Below are 17,714 nucleotides of genomic sequence, written 5' to 3'. Positions count from 1 at the left end.
ACAAAAAGGAGAAAATCTTGTGAGATGTTTGGTGTTGTAAAGAGATTTCAAAGCTTTGATTATATGCAATTAATATTTAGATGTTGTAATTATTATTATTGAACAAATGTATTTTGTTTAACTATTGTCTTTTTTTGTTGTTGCAGTTTCTGTATAATCCTTTTGCAATATTAAAGCTGATGAATGTAGTCAACGTTAGTGGGTTTCTTCATGATGTTAAAATACAGTTGCAAGAATAAGTTCTTGCATTAAGTATTCATAAAATGTGGTCTGATCTTCATCTAAATCACAATTTTTGACAAACACAATCTGAATAAACTAATAACACAAACAATTGTACTTTTCACATTTTTATTGAAGACACTGAGTAATCATTCTCAGTGCAGGCTGGAAAAAGTAAGTGTACCCTTACATTTAGTAAAATCATCTAGGAATCTGATTTGGCCATTCCAAAAGACAAATCTTTTTCTGCTATTTTTTTGTTGATTTTGGTCATTGTCTTGATGCATCACCCAACCTCTCTTAAGCTTGAGGTCATGGACTGCTGCCCTGATATTCTCCTGTAAAATGTCTTGATACACTTTTGATTTTCATAGTTTCCTCAATGATTGCAGGACCTGAGCCAGCAAGGCAGCCCACATCATGATGACATGATTGAGACATGCTACTTTTCTTTATCTTCTTCTTCTTCTTCTTCTTTTTTTTTCACCTCTGGTAAGATAGCAAGCAGTAGATCAAAGCTTCTCATTTTGTAATTTAGTCTCAAGGAGTTGCATCATGCAAGAACATAACTTCTTAATGTCACGATGCCATTGTAGAAATTTGCAATTTGCAGTTAGCCAAGATTCATTCATTTATTTGTGAATGCTTTTAATTACAGGGGAATAAACTAAAATGTAGAAGCTGAATATATGGTCCTGACACTTAATCTGACTGGCCAACTTAAGATCTTCCATATCCAAACCAACAAGCAAGCAAAGAACAGAGTCATCGCAAGGAACAAATTCCTTGGCTTTAGCCTCCATATCTGCCAACGTGTTCGTTTCTGATGTCTCCACTCTGGTAGGCTCAAGCTCAGGATTTTGGACAGGTTGTAAAATGCCTAGTTCAACCAATGCAGCTTGCACCACATCTCGTATTTCTTTGTTGCAAGCAGATTTTGAAAAATATATTTTATAGAAATAAAAATTGACCTCATGACACAACTCCAAAGACCAAAAATATATATATTTTTTTCAAAACTGGGGATATTAATGACCTAAAGCAAATATAAATACAGAGGCCTTCCCTAACTACCTAACATAAACAAAATGCAAACAAATGTCAGCCAAATAAATAGCAGGCCACCCCATATGCACCAACTTATCTGACAGAGTTGTAATAGTAGTTGAAGAGAAGACTAGAACTAGTAGTGATGTGACATTTGACACAGAAGCTTCGAAGCTTGTGTAGAAAGGACATAACATTTCAAATTGAAGCACTAGCTATGTCTGAAATCTCGTACTGTCAGAGTATGTACTGTATTAGATGGAGGATGCACTTTTGGCCAGTAAAAACAGTATGTTCTTTAGCTACTGTATGTATGCAAATAGTATTAATCAATTCCAGACATACTTTATCCGGAAACAGCATAAACGTTAACAGCCTATTTTAATTCAATAAAAAAAAAAAGATGGGACACTGTTATGCAAACGAATTTGTTCACACTATAGCACTGTTGTTGTTTCTTTATTCAGTGTTTGTTACAATGTGGCAATATAATTAAGTAATTTCAACTCAAAGTTTTTTTGTATTCTTGTTTAGTGAACATGCTCTTTCTTGTGCTTGATTCCTGCATCTCAATTTTCTTAAGTGGGATCCATAGGTTGTATCTAGAAGGTAACCCTCTCATGTCAATATTTCCCTTTTGATGCTTTTGCCTCTCACCTTTAAGCTTATTAATAATGAAAAGCATTAAATACTTTAAGTCTCTTAAAGCAAGTCATGCTGAGTTGATGAACGCATTTATGTGTGTAGCACTATATCAAATTCTGTTCTTTTTGTTGTGTTGTTTGTACAGCTAGTAATGTTAATCCTGTTCAGTTGCAGTAATGTTAGAATGTTAAAGTTGTAGCCTATGTCTTAGTTACAGTCTTTTTTACACTTCCTGCCTTTGTTACTCATTTCAAATTGATTTGTTTTCTAGATGATGATACAAACATAAATTATTAAATTATTATTAAGAGTCCTGTAATGATGATCACATAAAAAATTATACAAAACAAAGCATTGTTTTAGAATAACAAATATATTTTGGTTGATGTTTAAAATAATTTTAAAACAGCAATTATTTTAGCTGGTTTTGACACGAGTCTTCTCACTGCATTTACACGCTTGTGACAGTAGATATCCTCAGTGTGCGGTGTTCCCTTTACAAAAAGCTTCACTTTGATGCTGCGCTTTTGCTAAGCGCTACGGGGAACAATCTTGCATTGTGAGCAGCTGTGAATTTGTGTGAAACACGTCAATGAACATTGACCTGAATTTATGAAGATCATTAGATACACCTGTGGCCAGGCTATAAAATAGAGGCGTCACCAGCGTGTCAACAGATATTTTTCATTCAGAGCATACTATGCTGTGTGTCTCACAACCTGCTCAGAAAACTTTCTTCCCTCTTTGTTAGGAGTTAGAAATTGTTAGGCAGTGCTCAGAACTTTCTTACTTTTTCTCTCTGCTCTGAAAGAGATTATATATATATATATATATATATATATATATATATATATATATATATATAATATAATTAAAAAAAGAGAGAATGACGGAGAAACGGAGCAAGCGATGCGTGTTTCCTTGTCAACGCCTCATGACGGACAAGGACACGCATGAGTTTTGCTTTGTTTGTTTGGGGAAGAGCACGCTGCTCTCATGTTGGGGCGGGCGGTGCGCGCATTGTGACCTTCTTTCGGTCGGGATGCTTCGGCTCGCCTAGCTTACTTCGAGAGCCAGCACCGCGACTTCATTCGTGGGGCTCTCGTATGGATCTGGCTGAGGAGCGAGAGACGGGTGCGTCCCTTTCGCCGCTCTCTCCCCAGATCCGGCTGGTCCTTCTCGTGTTCTTGAAGCGCTCGGCGCCTCTTCAGTTCAGGAGGGGACCTCGATTCCCTTGGGTCTATAGATTTCGAGTTACCCACATCAGAGCACTCAAAACATGATGCAAAATCCTCTGAGGAGTTACTCGATGTGGTTACTCGTGCTGTGGCCAGACTTCAATTAGACTGGCCACGTGACCAAGAAACCCCAAACGCTCCAAATTAGAGGATAGATTTCTTTCTGATGGCCAAGGGAAGGGAACACCTCATCAGTCCCTTCCCTTCTTTGATGACCTCCACGATGAGCTTGCTCGTTCGTGGAGGAACCCTTATACCTCGCGCGTTCACGTGCCCTCGACGTCGTTATATTCGACTATCGTGGGTGCTGAGGCGCGAGGGTATTCAAGGATGCCGCCAGTCGAAGAGACACTTGCAGTTATCTCTCGCCGGGTTCGGCATCATCCTTGAAAAAACCTGCTCTCCCCTCTAAGCCATGCAGGACTACCTCCATGCGAGTGGGGAGGGCTTATCAAGCGGCAGGTCAGGCTGGTGCTGCGCTGCGCTGCACACCATGGCTGTGTTACAGGCGTACCAGGCTGACCTGCTAAAGGATCTGAGTGCGGGTAAAACTCTCGATGAAGAGGCCTTTTCAGAGCTTCGTCGAGCTACGGATTTGTCTCTCCGCGCGACCAAGCAGTCAGCCCGTGCCATTGGCCGGTCTATGTCCGCTTTAGTCAGTACGGAGAGGCATTTATGGCTTAACCTGTCAGGCATCCGAGATAAGGACAGAGTTTTCTTAATCGATGCCCCGGTTTCGCCTTCTGGTCTCTTCGGAGACGCCATGAATACGGTTATCTCCAGATTCCAGGAGGCGAAAAGCCACGAGGACGCCTTTGGGCAGTTTCTTCCTCGCCGCACTCAGGGGGCGGGGCCGTCGGCCACCCAGTCTCGCCCCACTTCTGCTAGGAGAGAGGCTCAAAAACAGAGCGTGGCGAGTCGTGCTCCACCTCGTAGGGACTGGGGACAGGCTCGTCACCCTCAGCAGCCACCCAAGAAAGATCTCTGTGATTTCTAAAAGAAAGAAGCCCTGATGTTCTTGTACCCAACTTTGTGAGGGTAGTTCCCTTCGGGACGGGGCGCGTGTATCATCCACTTCGGCCCTCCCGATACCCTCACGAAACCTCTTCACTCCCGCTGCCTTTGGTGTTTCGGGTGATAGAGGCTTCCAACAAAGAGTTGGGTGTACTGTTGCTTCCTGCCTTAGTCCAGGACACGGAACACTCAACACCCCCTCAACAGGAAGTGTTGAAATTAGTACCCATCTCAGAGAACCTGGCAGCGTGGAAACTTCTGCCAGGTATTTCTATGTGGGTTCTGAAGACAGTAGAAAGAGGCTACAGAATTAAATTCGCTCGCCGCCCTCCGCGTTTCAACGGCGTGGTTCCCACTACAGTAAGACCGGAGCAGGCATGTCTACTGTGGAGAGAACTGCAAAATCTCTTGGCAAAAGGGGCACATGTTCCCCTTCCAGAGAACATGTTCCCCTTCCAGAGAAAGAGTCAGGCTATTAGAGCAGATACTTCCTGGTTCCCAAGAAGGGTGGGGGTTTGCGTCCGATTCTAGATCTTTGAGGCTTGAACCGCTCGGTCAGGGTGTTCAAGTTCAAGATGCTAACTGTCAAGTCGGTCGTGTCTCAGATCCAACATCACGATTGGCTGGTCACGATCGATCTCATGGACGCATATTTCCATATTGGAATTCTGCCACAGCACAGGAAGTTCCTGAGGTTCGCTTTCGGGGGTGAAGCATTCCAGTATCGGGTTCTTCCATTCAGCCTAGCCCTATCACCCCGCACATTCACGAAATGCATGGATGCAGCACTGGCTCCTTTGCGACTCCAGGGCATCCGCATTCTGAATTATTTAGACAACTGGCTGATACTAGCACAATCTCAAGAACTGGCAGTTCAGCACAGGGATATCATCTTGGCTCATCTAGGTTCTCTGGGTCTGAGACTCAACGTCCAGAAGAGCGTTCTTTCTCCAACCCAGGAAATTACCTATCTAGGGATTATATGGAACTCGATCACGATGCGGGCACAGTTGTCTCCCGCTCGTGTCAGCTCCATCCAGAACTCCCTGAGCAATCTCAGGCTAGGTCAAAGTTGCACTGTTCATCAGTATCAACGAATACTAGGTATCATGGCATCTGTGTCCACGGTGATTCCTTTAGGCCTTCTCCATATGAGACCGTTTCAGCTGTGGCTAAAAGCCAGGGGATTTCATCCAAGGGCCAGTCCCCTAAGGCAAATAAGGGTTACGCGCCGAGCGCTTCGTTCCCTTTCTATGTGGCTCAGACCCCGGTTCCTTACCTTGGGTCCCACTCTCGGTGCGTCATGTCATCGCAGGATGCTAACGACAGACGCCTCCCTGACGGGTTGGGGTCCGATCTTAAGTGGTCGTCCAGCCCAAGGGGAATGGGAGGGTCATCAGCTCTATTGGCACATCAACTGCCTCGAGCTGATGGCGGTATTTCTGGCCCTGAAATACTTCCTCCGACATCTGAGAGGCTGCCATGTCCTTGTGCGGATGGACAACACTGCAGCAGTCTCCTACATAAACCGTCAAGGAGGTGTACGCTCTCGCCACCTGAATTTGCTGGCAGGTCGGATTCTCCTTTGGGCCCTGGGCAAGCTCCTGTCACTCAGGGCAATTTACATCCCTGGACGCCTAAATGTGGGAGCAGATTTGCTGTCCAGACAAAACATACCGAGGGGCGAGTGGAAACTCCACCCCGAGGTAGTACAACAAATTTGGGAGAAATTTTACAGAGCAGAAGTGGACCTCTTCGCCTCTCAAGAGACTGCGCAATGTCCCCTCCACTTCTCTCTGAGTCACCCAGCCCCCCTGGGTCTGGACGCGATGGCGCATACATGGCCCAGAATGTGTCTGTATGCTTTTCCCCCGGTTTCTCTGCTCCTGGGAGTCTTAGCCAGAGTTCGCCAGCAAGGGTCTCGCCTCTTACTGATAGCACCTCACTGGCTGAACAGGATTTGGTTCTCAGAAATTATATCTCTCCTCGACAGCTCGCCTTGGGCGATTCCGGACAGGAGGGACCTTCTGTCTCAGGCACAGGGGACGATATTTCATACCTGGCCCGAATTGTGGAAACTTCATGTTTGGCCCCTGAAGGGTACCAACTGAGGAACACAGGGCTGTCGCCTGAAGTTATCGAGACCATTCTTAGTGCTAGGGCTCCCTCCACCAGAAGAATCTACACCAATAAATGGGGTGTCTTCGAAAAGTGGTGCAGTTTACATGGTGCAGATCCAGTTAACTGCAAAATTGTTTCAGTTCTGGACTTTCTGCAGGAAAAACTGTCAGCAGGCATATGCCCCGCTACTCTCAGGGTTTATGTGGCCGCCATTTCGGCTTACCACGCCTTGATGGACGGGCGCCTTTGAGGAGGCACCCTCTACTCGCTCGCTTCATTCGGTGGAGCCAGGCGACTGAGGCCTCCTGTTAGGACCAGAACTCCCTCATGGGACTTAGCAATAGTCCTGGAGGGTCTGGCCGAAACCCCCTTTGAACCTCTAGAGTCAGCGTCTGATAGACTTCTGACTCTCAAGCTGGTTTTTCTTGTGGCGATTACCTCTCTTAAGAGAATCGGGGATCTACAGGCTCTGTCTTTTTTGCCGTCCTGTTTAGAGTTTGCCCCAGGTATGACCAAAGCTATCCTGCATCCTCATCCTGACTACCTTCCTAAGGTGCCTTTTTCAACACTACACCCTGTCACTCTGGAAGCCTTCTGCTCCCCGCCGTTTTTAACGCCGGAGCAGGAAAGTCTTCACGGACTCTGCCCAGTCCGTGCCCTTCAAACTTATGTCCACCGCACTAGCCAGTGGCGTAAGTCTGGGCAATTGTATGTCTTCTTTGGGGGCCGCAACAGGGGGGCAGCCACTACCAAGCAGACTATGTCACATTGGGTGAGGGATGCTATTGCCCTGGCCTATGAGGCGCGTGGTCAGGGCTCACTCCACCAGAGGGGTCGCCGCCTCTAAAGCCTTGGCTAGAGGGGTCCCTCTGCAGCAGGTTTGTGATGTGGCAGGCTGGTCCTCTCCGCACACATTCATCAGATTTTATAGTTTGGATGTTCATGCTACTCCGGGCTCTTACGTCCTTGAGTCGACATCCCAAGCTCATGCCTGAACGGGTTTGTGACGCAGCAGGCTGGTCCTCCCCGCGCACATTCTTCAGTTTTTTATGGCAGGCTCGTGCCTGAAGACGTTCGTGATGCGGCAGGCTGGTCCTTTCCGCACACATTCATCAATCTTCATGGGTTAGATGTTTCTGCTACTCCGGATTCTTACATCCTTGAGTCGACATCTCAAGCTCACGTCTGAACAAGTTTGTGATGCGGCAGGCTGGTCCTCTCCGCACACATTCACCAGATTTTATCGTTTGGATGTTCATGCTACTCCGGGCTCTTACATCCTTGAGTCGACATCCTAAACTCATGCCTGAACAAGTCTGTGACGCGGCAGGCTGGTCCCCTCCGCGCACATTCTTCAGTTTTTTTGACAGGCTCATGCCTGAACACGTTCGTGATGCGGCAGGCTGAGCCTTTCCGCACACGTTTATCGAACTCTATGGGCTAGATATTTTTGCTACTCCGGGCTCTTATGCCCTTGAGTCGACATCTCAGCTCATGCCTGAACAGGTTTGTGATGCGGCAGGCTGGTGCTCTCCGCTCACATTCATCAGATTTTATGACAAGTTTTGTGTTGCGATAGGGTTCTCTTCGCACACATTCATCGAACTTTATGGGTTAGATGTTTATGCTACTCCGGGCTCTTATGCCCTTGAGTCGACATCAAGCTCATGTCTGAGACCTCTCGCGCTTTGTGAGCACACTTCACAACCGTAGGGGTCCGGACAGCCCCAGTGCGGCGGCGTGGGTATTGCGTTCCCCGTAGCGCTTAGCAAAAGCGCAGCATCAAAGTGAAGCTTTTTGTAAAGGGAACGTCTCGGGTTACATGTGTAACCCTTGTTCCCTGAAAAAAGCGGAATGAGATGCTGCTCTTTTTTGTCGCACTGGGACGTCCCAGCTCTTCAGAAAAAGGTATCTGTCGACACGATGGTGACGCCTCTATTTTATAGCCTGGCCACAGGTGCATCTAATGATCTTCACCAGCCGAGGCTATAAATTCAGGTCAATGTTCATTGATGTGTTTCACACAAATTCACAGCTGCTCACAATGCAAGACTGTTCCCCGTAGCGCTTAGCAAAAGCGCAGCATCTCGTTCCGCTTTTTTCAGGGAACAAGGGTTACACATGTAACCCGAGACGTTTCGAGCGTTTAGAAACAGTGAATCATTTGCTGAAGCACTTGGTTCAATTGACTCGGAAAGCTTTGTTTCTACCATTACTAATTTGAGGCACTCAGTTACATCCATGTTTTTTAGTTAATAAACTCCTAAAAGTTAATAGAACTTTCAGATTTTTATTTTGCACTACACATTCATGTTAATTACTCTTAACTTGAATGAGTAAGCTAACACATACATTTTAAAGGCATTGAACTTCTAATTTAACTCTTTGTCTGAATGAAATATTACCATGTTATCTCAATTTAAATACCTCAAGTAGAAGGAACCTAGCTAGTTTGTACTAGCTAGTACAGTGAATGCTATACTGAATGCAGTAGGAAATACAATGCTCTAATTAGTATAGCAATTGCTCAGTGGGATAAGTGTAATTGTACCTGTCCTGAACCTAAACTCAAGCTCCATTATTCACTATGATGGTAACCAACAAAACGAAACAGAAACACATAACAGAAACTCTTCTATATAACACAACAATATATATGACACTTAATTTTAAAATGTACTCCTGTCGTGTGCCAATCAAAGTGTGCTGGGAAATGGAAATCCCCACCTAGTTTCAGTTGTCCTTACTGTTCGGTGAGGACAAAGCTCATTTCAGCTTATCACAGCCTATTCGGCAACTTTTTGCGGCCAGCATGGTTGTCCCGATGGCCATTCTGCCCCTGATCGGCCCAAAAGTGCATCAGCCCACCGGAAAAATGTCTGGTATGCCAGATTACCAGCCCTGGGTAGAAAGGATGACCAGGTTAATGGAAATGTGTTTATGATACCTCTTTCCCAGTGCATTTATTGTTTAGTTTTTTTTTTTTTTACTATTCACTGTAATAGGGCAGGAGCAAAATTGAGAGAAAATCAAGACTAATAACTTCCATATGGCAGATGGATACTCCTGATGGTAGTGTCTCCACTGGCCAAGCTGTGAAGATGAACATAAATTATATACTGTGTACTAACAGACTCTATTTTATGTTTTAAGCCTTTCCTTCTATTAATAATCAATTTAAAAAGAAAAAAAATTGACAAATATTATGGCTTCTTTAATGAATTACAGTGAAAAGCAAATGTGTGTGTGTGTGTATATTTATAAATATATTAGGGCTGTCAATAAATTAACAATTTTAATCAAATTACAGTTTTTTTCAATCTCTAACAAGCGCTTACCCATACTTCAGATACTTTTTCTAAACTCTTAACACAGACTCACACCTACAAAACACATTTTGTTAAATATATACTAACTCTTCATTTCAAAATAGAACACATCTTTCTCTGCACACACTAACTTTACCAAAACACTGGAAATCTGACTCAAAATGAAATTATTCTGTCAAAGAATAACACTTGTTTTCACTTCACAAGGTACATGCAGTCAATCAAAATACACCAGGTTTCAAAATACTGGCTATTGTTGACATTACAAAAACTGCATAGACTTTTATGTTTCAGTTTTACAGGTATTTGCATGCAAAACATGCAATCCACCATTTTTAAACAAAATTTCTTGGTTGGGAACTGTATGTCCACATGTACAGTAATGTTCACATTCAAAAGCATTCCAGTAAAAAGCAAATTAGTTTTTTTTCCCTTTACTGTTTACTACAGGAGGTACAGTAGAAACACGGTATGATAGAACAGAAAACGTTTTACAGTATTGCTTACAGTGAACAAAATATCCATGAAACACACAAGAGCATTCTGAACAAAAAAAGAACAGCATAAAGCCCAGATAAAAAGGGGGGAACTAAAAAAAGCACAAAATTACTGCATATCTCACTGCTCCTGCACCTCTCACTGCATCTCTCACTGCTCCTGCACCTCTCACTGCATCTCTCACTGCATCTCTCACTGCATCTCTCACTGCTCCTGCACCTCTCACTGCATCTCTCACTGCTCCTGCATCTCTCACTGCATCTCTCACTGCTCCTGCACCTCTCACTGCATCTCTCACTGCATCTCTCACTGCTCCTGCATCTCTCACTGCATCTCTCACTGCTCCTGCACCTCTCACTGCATCTCTCACTGCTCCTGCATCTCTCACTGCTCCTGCACCTCTCACTGCATCTCTCACTGCTCCTGCACCTCTCACTGCATCTCTCACTGCTCTTGCATCTTTCACGGCATCTCTCACTGCATCTCTCACTGCTCCTGCTCCTCTCACTGCATCTCTCACTGCTCCTGCACCTCTCACTGCATCTCTCACTGCTCCTGCATCTCTCACGGCATCTCTCACTGCATCTCTTAATGCTCCTGCACCTCTCACTGCATCTCTCACTGCTCTTGCACCTCTCACTGCATCTCTCACTGCTCTTGCACCTCTCACTGCATCTCTCACTGCATCTCTCACTGCTCCTGCACCTCTCACTGCATCTCTCACTGCTCTTGCACCTCTCACTGCATCTCTCACTGCATCTCTCACTGCTCCTGCACCTCTCACTGCATCTCTCACTGGGCCTGCTCTTCTCCCTGGGCCCCTTGCTCTTACTCTTCCTCGTCCAGACATTACAGTGTCTGTCTTTTTCTGTTTCTGTTTCCAAAAACATCACTCCTCAAAGTTCTCCTTTTACTGTATAAGTGTCAATGTAATAGAAAAAAATAACCCCTGCCACTGAGTCTAAGCCAGACTGGAATCAGCTGTGGTTGGCCAAATTTACCCAACATAAATCAGCTGTGCGTCAATTATTCAATTGTTTGTTTATTATCAGCTGAGATATTTTGTTTTTGAACTGATATCATTGCAGAAGCAGAGGTTTTTATACTGTATCTAAGGTTTGGAATATTGTTTTTGCTATTGTGGGATGGTGTGTGTTAACGTGTGTGTGTTAACATTTGTAAATACTACAAAAACAATCCATAATTTTGTTGGGAGGTATAGCTTGTCTGTTAAGAAAATGTAAGCATTGTGGAAATGTGTTCACTGACTGCATATTGTGTGAAAACGACATGAAATGTGTGAATGGTATGGCCACAAAAGACCGATGCTGTGCTAATTGTGTTTAGAGTTTTGAAAATGTGACAACTGGTTGGACAAACGCTTGTTAGCGACTGAAAAAAGCTGTAATTACATGGTGTCCCGATTAATTAATCACGATTAATCACATTTAATCACATATACAAATATTTGCGGAGAAAGCCCCTCATATAACAATAATTCAATATATAATGATGAAATAATTATACATAGTTATCTATATATATATTCAGATAATTAAAATGCATTACATTCTTGTGGCAGAAGAGTTAATCATTGATAAGACAATACAAAAAGCGGCTTTAGAATACAATGTATTGTTTACTACCATATTATTGATCATAAGACAATCATTGGCATACAGTTCACAGCAATCCATTTCACAAGTGAATTTGTCAATCAGTTGAAGATTTATTATGAGGGCTTGTTTAAGGACCCATCAATGTACACCTACGTCAGACATGCTTGTGTAGCATCTCGGGTGCGTCGCATCATAAACATAAAACCTTTAGGTCACTGTGTCAAGATAAATATAGTTTAATACTTAGAACACATCTTGAGATCCCTTAGTTCGAATTGCGCTCAATCAAGTGTTTTGAACTCAAGAACATAACGGCCTGTGTTGTGGATGGTTGTTTTCTGGCAAGATGGCACCTATGTTCGGCTTGGCCGCTGCTGCGTCGCACTTGTGTCGTCTTTTTCTGTTTGTATTCGTCTCTCTTATGGCCACATCAACCCTGTCTTCAAACTATGGGGTCACTGCTACTCGGATGTACGATCGACTCACCCTGATGATGGTGTCTATGGAAGGACTTTGTAACAGCTGGGAGAGTTACAGTCAAACTTTTCCGCCCCATTGGTGTGTTTACCCATACCTGAATACCGATTTCTGTTTCCTATTTGGGGCCGTGGTAATCCCAAGAAGAGACGAAGGAGAAGGGGCTGCAGAGCTGGTGTTCAGGTCGGGATGAGGCTGTCTTCCTGGATGGGGATGCTCAAGCCTTTTTACGCGCGGTGGCTGCAGCCGGTTTTTCTCCGGGATATAGGTGGTGGGGGCGCTCCTTTGCGGCGTAGCCTTTGGCTCGTCCTGCCCGTCGGGCGAGATCCCCTTCTGTCATCATGGTGCGGTGGTGGAGACGCAGTCAGGCTACTACCGTTGGTGGCCGACCTGCCTGACCAGCGATTGACCGCAGGGCACAGCTGGAAATCACATGATTTTTCCAGGTGTTTGTGGCCACTACAAGTCGTCGTTAAGGAGGCCAGCCTGCCATCATCGCTCCGATATGTCTGCTCAACGCTCGCTCCATCTCTAATAAAGCTCATGTTATCAATGATCTTTTCACCAAGGAAAACATGGATTTTATGTTTCTTACTGAAACGTGGCAAAAGGACAAGGAATCTATACATTTAAATGAGCTCTGCCCTGCAGGTTGCTCTGTGATTGGGGCACCTCGAACGACACGCCGAGGCGGTGGCCTTGCTGTTGTGCATCGTGACAGATTCGAATGCAGAGTAATAAACTCTGAAACATTCTCCTCTTTTGAGTCACAGATGATCAAGATTGGTTTTGCTAACATGTTTTATTGTGTGATAATTTACTGCCCTCCTGGCCCTGCAGGCATCTTTCTTACAGATTTTACTGACTTTTTATCCTCTATCCCCCTTTTAGCTGCAGATCTCCTATCCATCACTGACTCTCTTAACTTTACTCAACATGTCTCAGGACCTACACATTTAAAGGGGCACACCCTGGACCTTGTTTTTTCACTGGGTCTAGATATAGTAAATGTGTGTGTGGAGGATGTACATTGGAGTGACCATAGCTGTGTACTCTTTGACCTGAACTTACCTTGGGACCCCCCGCCCCTGAGAATTAAGACTCAAAGGAGAATTATAAACCAGGATGTTGCCGAGAGGTTTTCTATCTTGTTTGATCCATGCTGGCAAAGGGGTTGCAGTAATGCAAATGTTTATGCTCAGTCTATTAACAGCCAATGTTTAGCTATTTTAGATGAAGTGGCACCTGTGAAATCAAACATTGTATCTCTTAAAAAGCCCTGCCCCAGGATAAATAAATCTATCCAGAGTTGTAGAAGTAAACGTTGAAAGATAGAGCGCTTATGGAAAGCAACTAAACTCGAAGTTCATAGGCTTTATCTTAGGGAATTAACAGCTTCCTTAAATGAACTGCTGAAAAGTGCTAGAACTAAATATTACTCTCAGCTAATATCCTCAAATAAGAAAAACCCCAAATTGTTGTTTGACACCAATTGTTTCGCCATCTGTCCCTCCCATTGCAATGCTCTCTACTTTAGACAGTAACGCATTCCTTAATTTCTTTGTGGATAAGATTACTAATATTAGAGCAAGTATCTTGCCTCCACTTGCTTATAAGAAGGCATGTGCATTGGCTCTTCCCCATTCATGGTCCTCCTTTAAACTAGTAACATTACATGATGTCACCGCTCTGCTAGATAAGTTGAAAGCCTCTTCTTGTCACAGTGATGTTCTCCCGACTGTGTTGTTTAAGCAGGCTTTTGATTCTATTAGCCCTTGCATTGTAGAATTGATCAATATTTCTCTTTTAACTGGTGTGGTTCCCAACTTTTTTAAACATGCTATTGTTGAACCTGTTCTGAAAAAGCCCAGTTTGCTCCCATCACAACCCAAGAATTACAGGCCAATATCTAAACTTCCTTTTATGGCTAAGATTTCAGAGAAAGTGGTAGCCAAGCAGCTTACTACTTTCTTAGAGATAAATGTCATTTTTGACAAATACCAGTCAGGCTTCCACAAAAAGCATTCTATGGAAACTGCTCTACTTAAAGTTTCCAGTGATATTATGATGTCAGCTGATTCTGGGAAGCACACAGTGTTAGTTTTATTGGACCTCTCATCCACCTTAGACACTATTGACCATAATATTATGATTAATAAACTTCAGGTTAGATTACTGTATTACTGTCTTTTTACTTGTCTTAATAAGAAAGAGCTTTATCGCCTTCAGACTGTTCAGAACTCTGCTGCAAGGCTTTTAACCCACACCAGTACACATCACACCTGTTTTAGCTTCTCTTCACTGGTTACCAGTGCAATGTAGAATGCGTTTTAAAATGCTGATTCTTACCTTCAGAGCCCTACAAGGACAAGCGCCCCCTTACATCTCTGACCTGATACAGCTGCGCACGTCCTCACGTAGTCTGAGATCAACTGGTCAGAGATTTTTAATTGTTCCCCATACACATTTTAAAACTAGAGGGGACCGTTCTTTTCAAGCAGTGGCACCTAGACTGTGGAATGCTTTGCCTCCTTCCTTGCGCTCCTTGGATTCGGTGGAAAATTTTTAAAACACAGTTGAAAACTCTTTTATTTAAGGAGGCTTTTAGCTAGACTGTAGGGTGGTTAGGCCTGTCTGATGTGTATTTCTGTTTGTTTATGTTTTTGTTTTTGATTAATTATTTATTTGGATCATATAGTGTCATGTGTTTATTAATGTTGTGTATTCCCCTTTTCTTGTGAAGCACTTTGTGATTTTTATCTGAGAAATGTTCTATATAAATAAATTGTACTTACTTACTTTCTTCACTGTATAAACTGCAATTGCCATACAACTGAAGTTTCAGTTACTGCCCTCTGGAGTAAACAGGTGGTACGTATATATATATCGCCTATATATATATATTGAAAGTGAATGGTGACTGAGACTGTCACACTCTAACATTCGGTCTAACATATTTTGTGTTCCACATAATACAAAGCCTCACACTGGTTTGGAACAACATGAGGGTAGATAAATGATGACAGAATATTAAATTATGTCTGAGCTATCACTATAAAGAGATAGTTTACCCCAAAATGAAAATTCTCTCATCATTTACTCACCCTCATGCCATCCCAGATGTGTATTACTTCCTTTCTTCTACAGAACACAATTTCAGATTTTTAAAAGATTATTTTAGCTCTGTAGGCCAACATTTTGATACTTCAAAAAGCACATAAAGGCAGTATAAAAGTAATCCATAAGACTCCAGTGGTTAAATCCATGTCTTCAGAAGTGATATGAAAGGTGTGGGTGAGAAACGGATCAATATTTGTAATTTTTTGATGGCGGGTGATTTGCAGAGAAGCATGTGACTGAACAAAAACACAAGAAGAAAGAGAAAGTGATCTGTTTCTCATCCACACCTATCACATCACTTCTGAATATACTGATTTAACCACTGGAGTCTTATGGATTATTTTGATGCTGACTTATGTTTGTTTGTTTAGCTTTAAAATGTTGCCACCCATTCAGTTGCATTGTATGGACCTACAGAGCTGAAATATTCTTCTAAAAAATCTTAATTTAAGTTCGGCAGAAAAAAGAAAGTCATACACATCAGGGGTTTCATGAGGGTGAGTAAATAATGAGAATTAAAATTTTTGGGTGACCTAACCTTTAAGGGCTCTTGTCAGATCTGGATGAATTTGTCAATAAGAAGAGAGGTTTGGAAACATTTCTAGAAATTATTACAGTGAAAACATGAAAATGTCCCACAAGGACATTATATATAATGCTGAATATAAACCAAAGCAAGATAATGCTTTATTAATGCCTTCTTTCACTATTTCATAGCTTTTAATGTCCTGTGTGGATTCTTATTTCAGTGTAGTCACAGTTTTCAGTGTCGTAGGTATTTAGATTGTTAGTTCTGTACAGCATTACTGTAGGGCACAAACCCTGATCATGTAACACTTGCTGTGTCTGAAACCGCCCCCTATTCACTATATAGTGCACTATTTCGAGTTTTTGCTACTTTGTAGGAGTGCCTGAATTCTTGAGTGAGCCACTCGTTCCCTACTTCTTATCCACAATTTACTCTAATTTCAAGTGTACATTTGATGTAAACTCGACAATGGTTAATTTCCCACAATCCACCACTGGGAAGACGTACAAGCTAGGAGTTTACTGCTTCCTTCACTCCTGCAATGTTTTATTTCTTGCTGAATGTAGTAAATTATTTTTGACAAATCATTACTGGATTAAAATAACATATAGAGAGACAAAACATACAGATACATACAAATAAAATGTTCTCTTTATTTGAGCAAATGTGTTTACTCTTAATATTAACACACAGTATATATTAAAAATGACAAACAGAATGAAGATTTATGGTATTAATATATTCTTAATGTTTTTCAGAGATGACAAAGGTAAGCAGAGTGGTGGCATGAGTGACACAAGCCAAAGGAGTGCTGGTCGATATGGAATCTTCGAGATGGATGGTAGGATATCTCCGTGACCAGATAGCTCAATGTCTAAGACGTTTCCTTCGGCTCCCGAACCCACTAAAGCTAAGCACTGATGAGAGCCAGCAGGAGAGAGCTAGGTCCAGGGGCTTTATCTAATGGAGAAAAGTTCACCAGCAATCCCTTATCGACAAAAAGTGGTTGTGTGACATGGGCGATGATGTTTCTCTTCCCGGGATAGTGAAGTTCTCACGATGTATATGGGCTCACCCTCTGCTGTAAACTCGATGACGATGACTATGACAATGTGACAGCTGAATGTCTACCCTGATGGCTAAATCCACCAGATCATCATATCTCATAGGGTTGTCGAGGGTGTAGATCTCATCCTGAATATGATCTGCAAGCCCATGAAGAAACCTGTCCCTCTCTGCTTGTTTGTTCCATTCACAGGAGGTAGTGAGTGTGTGGGCATTGATGCAGACCTGGAACCTTGGTGTAAACAGAACTGTGTTCTGTCACAGAACACAGTTCACAACTCTGAAAGGACACAGTTCATAGGCCAGGCACACTCACACGAGGGAGCTTAAATAGGGCAAATGTAATGTAAAACAGGTGCAGCTGATCTGCTGATGAGCGGCACGAATGAGCGTTCCCATGAATACACTGCTAGCGTCCACCATGTGGCACCTGGAACACACAGAAACTCAATACGAAACCGTACCGACTCACCCCCTCCCCAGCAGCTGAAAAGAGGACTTAAATTGTGACACCACAGCAGCAGAACAGCTGTGAGACAACTGAACTAAGCAGCCATTTACGTTTGACATGTAGTGAACATTTCTAAAATAAAAAACTTTTAAAAAAACCTAAACATAACATTTCTCTCTTTCTATCTTAATGCGTGTGTGCTAATGATTATCCTTCTGTGTCAAAGGTTGCCAAATCCTGATCTGTTGTAATATAATTTCTCATCCATTGTAAGTTTGTGCAAGGTCACCCCCTTTTGAAATGTTCCACATCCTCTTCTGAGGAAGTAAAGGTTAATCA

The sequence above is a fragment of the Xyrauchen texanus genome, chromosome 1, assembly GCF_025860055.1.
Source record: "Xyrauchen texanus isolate HMW12.3.18 chromosome 1, RBS_HiC_50CHRs, whole genome shotgun sequence".
Taxonomy (NCBI): Eukaryota; Metazoa; Chordata; class Actinopteri; order Cypriniformes; family Catostomidae; genus Xyrauchen; species Xyrauchen texanus.
The sequence above is the reverse complement of the archived record's forward strand: the minus strand, read 5'-3'. Positions refer to the sequence as shown.